The sequence below is a fragment of the Schistocerca piceifrons genome, unplaced genomic scaffold (genome assembly GCF_021461385.2).
Source record: "Schistocerca piceifrons isolate TAMUIC-IGC-003096 unplaced genomic scaffold, iqSchPice1.1 HiC_scaffold_716, whole genome shotgun sequence".
Classification (NCBI taxonomy): Eukaryota; Metazoa; Arthropoda; class Insecta; order Orthoptera; family Acrididae; genus Schistocerca; species Schistocerca piceifrons.
Window position 1 is genome coordinate 147,192 of NW_025728966.1, and position 8,204 is coordinate 155,395.

The following is an 8,204-nucleotide window of genomic DNA, read 5'->3' on the forward strand; positions in this document are numbered from 1 at the left end:
TTACGCCTCTTCACATGGATAACGTGCATGCACACTGTAGCGAGGCTCGTAAACGAATGACATCGCCAAGCATGACATTATACTACAAAATGCATACAAACCAATGTTCTGCCTATGCATTCAGAAAACCTCTGAGGCCAGTAGAATACTTGTCATAGGTTGTAGAACATCCCTTTCATTCAGTGTACTGCCATGTGTTAGATGCTGCTCGAGATAGCTCCGCTCCTTGCAGGAAGGTTTAAATAATGAATGCCTACTGTGAAGTTCGAACTCACGACCCTTGGTTTACGAGACCAGTGCTCTACCACTGAGCTAAGAAGGCGGCAGCTTAGCGTTTGTGAGCTATCCCCAAATTGTTACTTCATCATACTGAATCTTGCAGCCCTCGACCAGATATCGGATTTGGCACACAGCTGCTGCTGGGGGTGTCCACATTGCCGTTTTCCAAATCTCTTGAATGTTTCGCCCTTACGATCGACGACGAGCGTCGGCCCACCAAAAGTTAGCGGTCTGCACAATCCTGACCTAGTGCACAGCTTGTGGGATAGCGTGGCTCGACTGCGAAATGCGCCTTTCGGCTCCTCTCTCTGGCTACAGTGCGCTGTTGTCCACAGTGGCACTGGCGTTGCCCATGGGGCTTCATGTAAGGCGACTGCACGTCGCTCGGCCAACAGCGGCCTACTGCAGACCGACACTTAAGACACACCAAATACAAATCGACATCGAGAGACAGGCCCTGTCATATGGCACTCGCGACGTATATGCTGAAATTGAATGTAAAGAATACGTCTTTTGTAGCGGGCGTCCCTCTACTGCAGTGTCACACATGACGAATAAAAAGGAAAACAGCAGAACGTCTGTGTAGGGCCATGTTTTTACCTACAGTGTCACTTGGCTGAATGTGTATAAGGCTCTGTGGCATCACTCAAACGCAGCCAAATTGTCACACTAGCTGTGTATCTCTAACAAAGTTGACGTATGTCCTCACCTCGGTGCCGGTTAAAACGATTTCGCCCCCGGGTGGGCTCGAACCACCAACCTTTCGGTTAACAGCCGAACGCGCTAGCCGATTGCGCCACGGAGGCCTTGACTTTAGCTCCCTTGTGCTCTGTATATCAACGCAATTCGTATACCTTCTGCAGGAATCTCGCAGAATGGTAGCATTTGCTTACGCCTCTTCACATGGATAACGTGCATGCACACTGTAGCGAGGCTCGTAAACGAATGACATCGCCAAGCATGACATTATACTACAAAATGCATACAAACCAATGTTCTGCCTATGCATTCAGAAAACCTCTGAGGCCAGTAGAATACTTGTCATAGGTTGTAGAACATCCCTTTCATTCAGTGTACTGCCATGTGTTAGATGCTGCTCGAGATAGCTCCGCTCCTTGCAGGAAGGTTTAAATAATGAATGCCTTCTGTGAGGTTCGAACTCACGACCCCTGGTTTACGAGACCAGTGCTCTACCACTGAGCTAAGAAGGCGGCAGCTTAGCGTTTGTGAGCTATCCCCAAATTGTTACTTCATCATACTGAATCTTGCAGCCCTCGACCAGATATCGGATTTGGCACACAGCTGCTGCTGGGGGTGTCCACATTGCCGTTTTCCAAATCTCTTGAATGTTTCGCCCTTACGATCGACGACGAGCGTCGGCCCACCAAAAGTTAGCGGTCTGCACAATCCTGACCTAGTGCACAGCTTGTGGGATAGCGTGGCTCGACTGCGAAATGCGCCTTTCGGCTCCTCTCTCTGGCTACAGTGCGCTGTTGTCCACAGTGGCACTGGCGTTGCCCATGGGGCTTCATGTAAGGCGACTGCACGTCGCTCGGCCAACAGCGGCCTACTGCAGACCGACACTTAAGACACACCAAATACAAATCGACATCGAGAGACAGGCCCTGTCATATGGCACTCGCGACGTATATGCTGAAATTGAATGTAAAGAATACGTCTTTTGTAGCGGGCGTCCCTCTACTGCAGTGTCACACATGACGAATAAAAAGGAAAACAGCAGAACGTCTGTGTAGGGCCATGTTTTTACCTACAGTGTCACTTGGCTGAATGTGTATAAGGCTCTGTGGCATCACTCAAACGCAGCCAAATTGTCACACTAGCTGTGTATCTCTAACAAAGTTGACGTATGTCCTCACCTCGGTGCCGGTTAAAACGATTTCGCCCCCGGGTGGGCTCGAACCACCAACCTTTCGGTTAACAGCCGAACGCGCTAGCCGATTGCGCCACGGAGGCCTTGACTTTAGCTCCCTTGTGCTCTGTATATCAACGCAATTCGTATACCTTCTGCAGGAATCTCGCAGAATGGTAGCATTTGCTTACGCCTCTTCACATGGATAACGTGCATGCACACTGTAGCGAGGCTCGTAAACGAATGACATCGCCAAGCATGACATTATACTACAAAATGCATACAAACCAATGTTCTGCCTATGCATTCAGAAAACCTCTGAGGCCAGTAGAATACTTGTCATAGGTTGTAGAACATCCCTTTCATTCAGTGTACTGCCATGTGTTAGATGCTGCTCGAGATAGCTCCGCTCCTTGCAGGAAGGTTTAAATAATGAATGCCTTCTGTGAGGTTCGAACTCACGACCCCTGGTTTACGAGACCAGTGCTCTACCACTGAGCTAAGAAGGCGGCAGCTTAGCGTTTGTGAGCTATCCCCAAATTGTTACTTCATCATACTGAATCTTGCAGCCCTCGACCAGATATCGGATTTGGCACACAGCTGCTGCTGGGGGTGTCCACATTGCCGTTTTCCAAATCTCTTGAATGTTTCGCCCTTACGATCGACGACGAGCGTCGGCCCACCAAAAGTTAGCGGTCTGCACAATCCTGACCTAGTGCACAGCTTGTGGGATAGCGTGGCTCGACTGCGAAATGCGCCTTTCGGCTCCTCTCTCTGGCTACAGTGCGCTGTTGTCCACAGTGGCACTGGCGTTGCCCATGGGGCTTCATGTAAGGCGACTGCACGTCGCTCGGCCAACAGCGGCCTACTGCAGACCGACACTTAAGACACACCAAATACAAATCGACATCGAGAGACAGGCCCTGTCATATGGCACTCGCGACGTATATGCTGAAATTGAATGTAAAGAATACGTCTTTTGTAGCGGGCGTCCCTCTACTGCAGTGTCACACATGACGAATAAAAAGGAAAACAGCAGAACGTCTGTGTAGGGCCATGTTTTTACCTACAGTGTCACTTGGCTGAATGTGTATAAGGCTCTGTGGCATCACTCAAACGCAGCCAAATTGTCACACTAGCTGTGTATCTCTAACAAAGTTGACGTATGTCCTCACCTCGGTGCCGGTTAAAACGATTTCGCCCCCGGGTGGGCTCGAACCACCAACCTTTCGGTTAACAGCCGAACGCGCTAGCCGATTGCGCCACGGAGGCCTTGACTTTAGCTCCCTTGTGCTCTGTATATCAACGCAATTCGTATACCTTCTGCAGGAATCTCGCAGAATGGTAGCATTTGCTTACGCCTCTTCACATGGATAACGTGCATGCACACTGTAGCGAGGCTCGTAAACGAATGACATCGCCAAGCATGACATTATACTACAAAATGCATACAAACCAATGTTCTGCCTATGCATTCAGAAAACCTCTGAGGCCAGTAGAATACTTGTCATAGGTTGTAGAACATCCCTTTCATTCAGTGTACTGCCATGTGTTAGATGCTGCTCGAGATAGCTCCGCTCCTTGCAGGAAGGTTTAAATAATGAATGCCTACTGTGAAGTTCGAACTCACGACCCTTGGTTTACGAGACCAGTGCTCTACCACTGAGCTAAGAAGGCGGCAGCTTAGCGTTTGTGAGCTATCCCCAAATTGTTACTTCATCATACTGAATCTTGCAGCCCTCGACCAGATATCGGATTTGGCACACAGCTGCTGCTGGGGGTGTCCACATTGCCGTTTTCCAAATCTCTTGAATGTTTCGCCCTTACGATCGACGACGAGCGTCGGCCCACCAAAAGTTAGCGGTCTGCACAATCCTGACCTAGTGCACAGCTTGTGGGATAGCGTGGCTCGACTGCGAAATGCGCCTTTCGGCTCCTCTCTCTGGCTACAGTGCGCTGTTGTCCACAGTGGCACTGGCGTTGCCCATGGGGCTTCATGTAAGGCGACTGCACGTCGCTCGGCCAACAGCGGCCTACTGCAGACCGACACTTAAGACACACCAAATACAAATCGACATCGAGAGACAGGCCCTGTCATATGGCACTCGCGACGTATATGCTGAAATTGAATGTAAAGAATACGTCTTTTGTAGCGGGCGTCCCTCTACTGCAGTGTCACACATGACGAATAAAAAGGAAAACAGCAGAACGTCTGTGTAGGGCCATGTTTTTACCTACAGTGTCACTTGGCTGAATGTGTATAAGGCTCTGTGGCATCACTCAAACGCAGCCAAATTGTCACACTAGCTGTGTATCTCTAACAAAGTTGACGTATGTCCTCACCTCGGTGCCGGTTAAAACGATTTCGCCCCCGGGTGGGCTCGAACCACCAACCTTTCGGTTAACAGCCGAACGCGCTAGCCGATTGCGCCACGGAGGCCTTGACTTTAGCTCCCTTGTGCTCTGTATATCAACGCAATTCGTATACCTTCTGCAGGAATCTCGCAGAATGGTAGCATTTGCTTACGCCTCTTCACATGGATAACGTGCATGCACACTGTAGCGAGGCTCGTAAACGAATGACATCGCCAAGCATGACATTATACTACAAAATGCATACAAACCAATGTTCTGCCTATGCATTCAGAAAACCTCTGAGGCCAGTAGAATACTTGTCATAGGTTGTAGAACATCCCTTTCATTCAGTGTACTGCCATGTGTTAGATGCTGCTCGAGATAGCTCCGCTCCTTGCAGGAAGGTTTAAATAATGAATGCCTTCTGTGAGGTTCGAACTCACGACCCCTGGTTTACGAGACCAGTGCTCTACCACTGAGCTAAGAAGGCGGCAGCTTAGCGTTTGTGAGCTATCCCCAAATTGTTACTTCATCATACTGAATCTTGCAGCCCTCGACCAGATATCGGATTTGGCACACAGCTGCTGCTGGGGGTGTCCACATTGCCGTTTTCCAAATCTCTTGAATGTTTCGCCCTTACGATCGACGACGAGCGTCGGCCCACCAAAAGTTAGCGGTCTGCACAATCCTGACCTAGTGCACAGCTTGTGGGATAGCGTGGCTCGACTGCGAAATGCGCCTTTCGGCTCCTCTCTCTGGCTACAGTGCGCTGTTGTCCACAGTGGCACTGGCGTTGCCCATGGGGCTTCATGTAAGGCGACTGCACGTCGCTCGGCCAACAGCGGCCTACTGCAGACCGACACTTAAGACACACCAAATACAAATCGACATCGAGAGACAGGCCCTGTCATATGGCACTCGCGACGTATATGCTGAAATTGAATGTAAAGAATACGTCTTTTGTAGCGGGCGTCCCTCTACTGCAGTGTCACACATGACGAATAAAAAGGAAAACAGCAGAACGTCTGTGTAGGGCCATGTTTTTACCTACAGTGTCACTTGGCTGAATGTGTATAAGGCTCTGTGGCATCACTCAAACGCAGCCAAATTGTCACACTAGCTGTGTATCTCTAACAAAGTTGACGTATGTCCTCACCTCGGTGCCGGTTAAAACGATTTCGCCCCCGGGTGGGCTCGAACCACCAACCTTTCGGTTAACAGCCGAACGCGCTAGCCGATTGCGCCACGGAGGCCTTGACTTTAGCTCCCTTGTGCTCTGTATATCAACGCAATTCGTATACCTTCTGCAGGAATCTCGCAGAATGGTAGCATTTGCTTACGCCTCTTCACATGGATAACGTGCATGCACACTGTAGCGAGGCTCGTAACGAATGACATCGCCAAGCATGACATTATACTACAAAATGCATACAAACCAATGTTCTGCCTATGCATTCAGAAAACCTCTGAGGCCAGTAGAATACTTGTCATAGGTTGTAGAACATCCCTTTCATTCAGTGTACTGCCATGTGTTAGATGCTGCTCGAGATAGCTCCGCTCCTTGCAGGAAGGTTTAAATAATGAATGCCTTCTGTGAGGTTCGAACTCACGACCCCTGGTTTACGAGACCAGTGCTCTACCACTGAGCTAAGAAGGCGGCAGCTTAGCGTTTGTGAGCTATCCCCAAATTGTTACTTCATCATACTGAATCTTGCAGCCCTCGACCAGATATCGGATTTGGCACACAGCTGCTGCTGGGGGTGTCCACATTGCCGTTTTCCAAATCTCTTGAATGTTTCGCCCTTACGATCGACGACGAGCGTCGGCCCACCAAAAGTTAGCGGTCTGCACAATCCTGACCTAGTGCACAGCTTGTGGGATAGCGTGGCTCGACTGCGAAATGCGCCTTTCGGCTCCTCTCTCTGGCTACAGTGCGCTGTTGTCCACAGTGGCACTGGCGTTGCCCATGGGGCTTCATGTAAGGCGACTGCACGTCGCTCGGCCAACAGCGGCCTACTGCAGACCGACACTTAAGACACACCAAATACAAATCGACATCGAGAGACAGGCCCTGTCATATGGCACTCGCGACGTATATGCTGAAATTGAATGTAAAGAATACGTCTTTTGTAGCGGGCGTCCCTCTACTGCAGTGTCACACATGACGAATAAAAAGGAAAACAGCAGAACGTCTGTGTAGGGCCATGTTTTTACCTACAGTGTCACTTGGCTGAATGTGTATAAGGCTCTGTGGCATCACTCAAACGCAGCCAAATTGTCACACTAGCTGTGTATCTCTAACAAAGTTGACGTATGTCCTCACCTCGGTGCCGGTTAAAACGATTTCGCCCCCGGGTGGGCTCGAACCACCAACCTTTCGGTTAACAGCCGAACGCGCTAGCCGATTGCGCCACGGAGGCCTTGACTTTAGCTCCCTTGTGCTCTGTATATCAACGCAATTCGTATACCTTCTGCAGGAATCTCGCAGAATGGTAGCATTTGCTTACGCCTCTTCACATGGATAACGTGCATGCACACTGTAGCGAGGCTCGTAAACGAATGACATCGCCAAGCATGACATTATACTACAAAATGCATACAAACCAATGTTCTGCCTATGCATTCAGAAAACCTCTGAGGCCAGTAGAATACTTGTCATAGGTTGTAGAACATCCCTTTCATTCAGTGTACTGCCATGTGTTAGATGCTGCTCGAGATAGCTCCGCTCCTTGCAGGAAGGTTTAAATAATGAATGCCTACTGTGAAGTTCGAACTCACGACCCTTGGTTTACGAGACCAGTGCTCTACCACTGAGCTAAGAAGGCGGCAGCTTAGCGTTTGTGAGCTATCCCCAAATTGTTACTTCATCATACTGAATCTTGCAGCCCTCGACCAGATATCGGATTTGGCACACAGCTGCTGCTGGGGGTGTCCACATTGCCGTTTTCCAAATCTCTTGAATGTTTCGCCCTTACGATCGACGACGAGCGTCGGCCCACCAAAAGTTAGCGGTCTGCACAATCCTGACCTAGTGCACAGCTTGTGGGATAGCGTGGCTCGACTGCGAAATGCGCCTTTCGGCTCCTCTCTCTGGCTACAGTGCGCTGTTGTCCACAGTGGCACTGGCGTTGCCCATGGGGCTTCATGTAAGGCGACTGCACGTCGCTCGGCCAACAGCGGCCTACTGCAGACCGACACTTAAGACACACCAAATACAAATCGACATCGAGAGACAGGCCCTGTCATATGGCACTCGCGACGTATATGCTGAAATTGAATGTAAAGAATACGTCTTTTGTAGCGGGCGTCCCTCTACTGCAGTGTCACACATGACGAATAAAAAGGAAAACAGCAGAACGTCTGTGTAGGGCCATGTTTTTACCTACAGTGTCACTTGGCTGAATGTGTATAAGGCTCTGTGGCATCACTCAAACGCAGCCAAATTGTCACACTAGCTGTGTATCTCTAACAAAGTTGACGTATGTCCTCACCTCGGTGCCGGTTAAAACGATTTCGCCCCCGGGTGGGCTCGAACCACCAACCTTTCGGTTAACAGCCGAACGCGCTAGCCGATTGCGCCACGGAGGCCTTGACTTTAGCTCCCTTGTGCTCTGTATATCAACGCAATTCGTATACCTTCTGCAGGAATCTCGCAGAATGGTAGCATTTGCTTACGCCTCTTCACATGGATAACGTGCAT

At 49.8% G+C, this 8,204-nt stretch overlaps 14 non-coding genes across 14 annotated transcripts; all 14 read right to left on the reverse strand.

Moving 5' to 3' along the window:
- Positions 1 to 250: 250 nt before the first annotated feature.
- Trnat-cgu lies at positions 251 to 322 on the reverse strand. The gene has a single exon. It is a non-coding gene; the product is annotated as a tRNA-Thr (tRNA).
- Positions 323 to 1,011: 689 nt separating this feature from the next.
- On the reverse strand, positions 1,012 to 1,085 carry Trnan-guu. The gene has a single exon. It is a non-coding gene; the product is annotated as a tRNA-Asn (tRNA).
- Positions 1,086 to 1,418: 333 nt separating this feature from the next.
- Trnat-cgu lies at positions 1,419 to 1,490 on the reverse strand. The gene has a single exon. It is a non-coding gene; the product is annotated as a tRNA-Thr (tRNA).
- A 689-nt stretch (positions 1,491 to 2,179) lies between these two features.
- Positions 2,180 to 2,253, reverse strand: Trnan-guu. Its single transcript has one exon. It is a non-coding gene; the product is annotated as a tRNA-Asn (tRNA).
- Positions 2,254 to 2,586: 333 nt separating this feature from the next.
- On the reverse strand, positions 2,587 to 2,658 carry Trnat-cgu. Its single transcript has one exon. It is a non-coding gene; the product is annotated as a tRNA-Thr (tRNA).
- Positions 2,659 to 3,347: 689 nt separating this feature from the next.
- Trnan-guu lies at positions 3,348 to 3,421 on the reverse strand. The gene has a single exon. It is a non-coding gene; the product is annotated as a tRNA-Asn (tRNA).
- Positions 3,422 to 3,754: 333 nt separating this feature from the next.
- Trnat-cgu lies at positions 3,755 to 3,826 on the reverse strand. Its single transcript has one exon. It is a non-coding gene; the product is annotated as a tRNA-Thr (tRNA).
- Positions 3,827 to 4,515: 689 nt separating this feature from the next.
- Positions 4,516 to 4,589, reverse strand: Trnan-guu. The gene has a single exon. It is a non-coding gene; the product is annotated as a tRNA-Asn (tRNA).
- Positions 4,590 to 4,922: 333 nt separating this feature from the next.
- Positions 4,923 to 4,994, reverse strand: Trnat-cgu. Its single transcript has one exon. It is a non-coding gene; the product is annotated as a tRNA-Thr (tRNA).
- Positions 4,995 to 5,683: 689 nt separating this feature from the next.
- Trnan-guu lies at positions 5,684 to 5,757 on the reverse strand. Its single transcript has one exon. It is a non-coding gene; the product is annotated as a tRNA-Asn (tRNA).
- Positions 5,758 to 6,089: 332 nt separating this feature from the next.
- On the reverse strand, positions 6,090 to 6,161 carry Trnat-cgu. Its single transcript has one exon. It is a non-coding gene; the product is annotated as a tRNA-Thr (tRNA).
- Positions 6,162 to 6,850: 689 nt separating this feature from the next.
- Positions 6,851 to 6,924, reverse strand: Trnan-guu. Its single transcript has one exon. It is a non-coding gene; the product is annotated as a tRNA-Asn (tRNA).
- Positions 6,925 to 7,257: 333 nt separating this feature from the next.
- On the reverse strand, positions 7,258 to 7,329 carry Trnat-cgu. The gene has a single exon. It is a non-coding gene; the product is annotated as a tRNA-Thr (tRNA).
- A 689-nt stretch (positions 7,330 to 8,018) lies between these two features.
- On the reverse strand, positions 8,019 to 8,092 carry Trnan-guu. Its single transcript has one exon. It is a non-coding gene; the product is annotated as a tRNA-Asn (tRNA).
- Between the last annotated feature and the right edge of the window lie 112 nt (positions 8,093 to 8,204).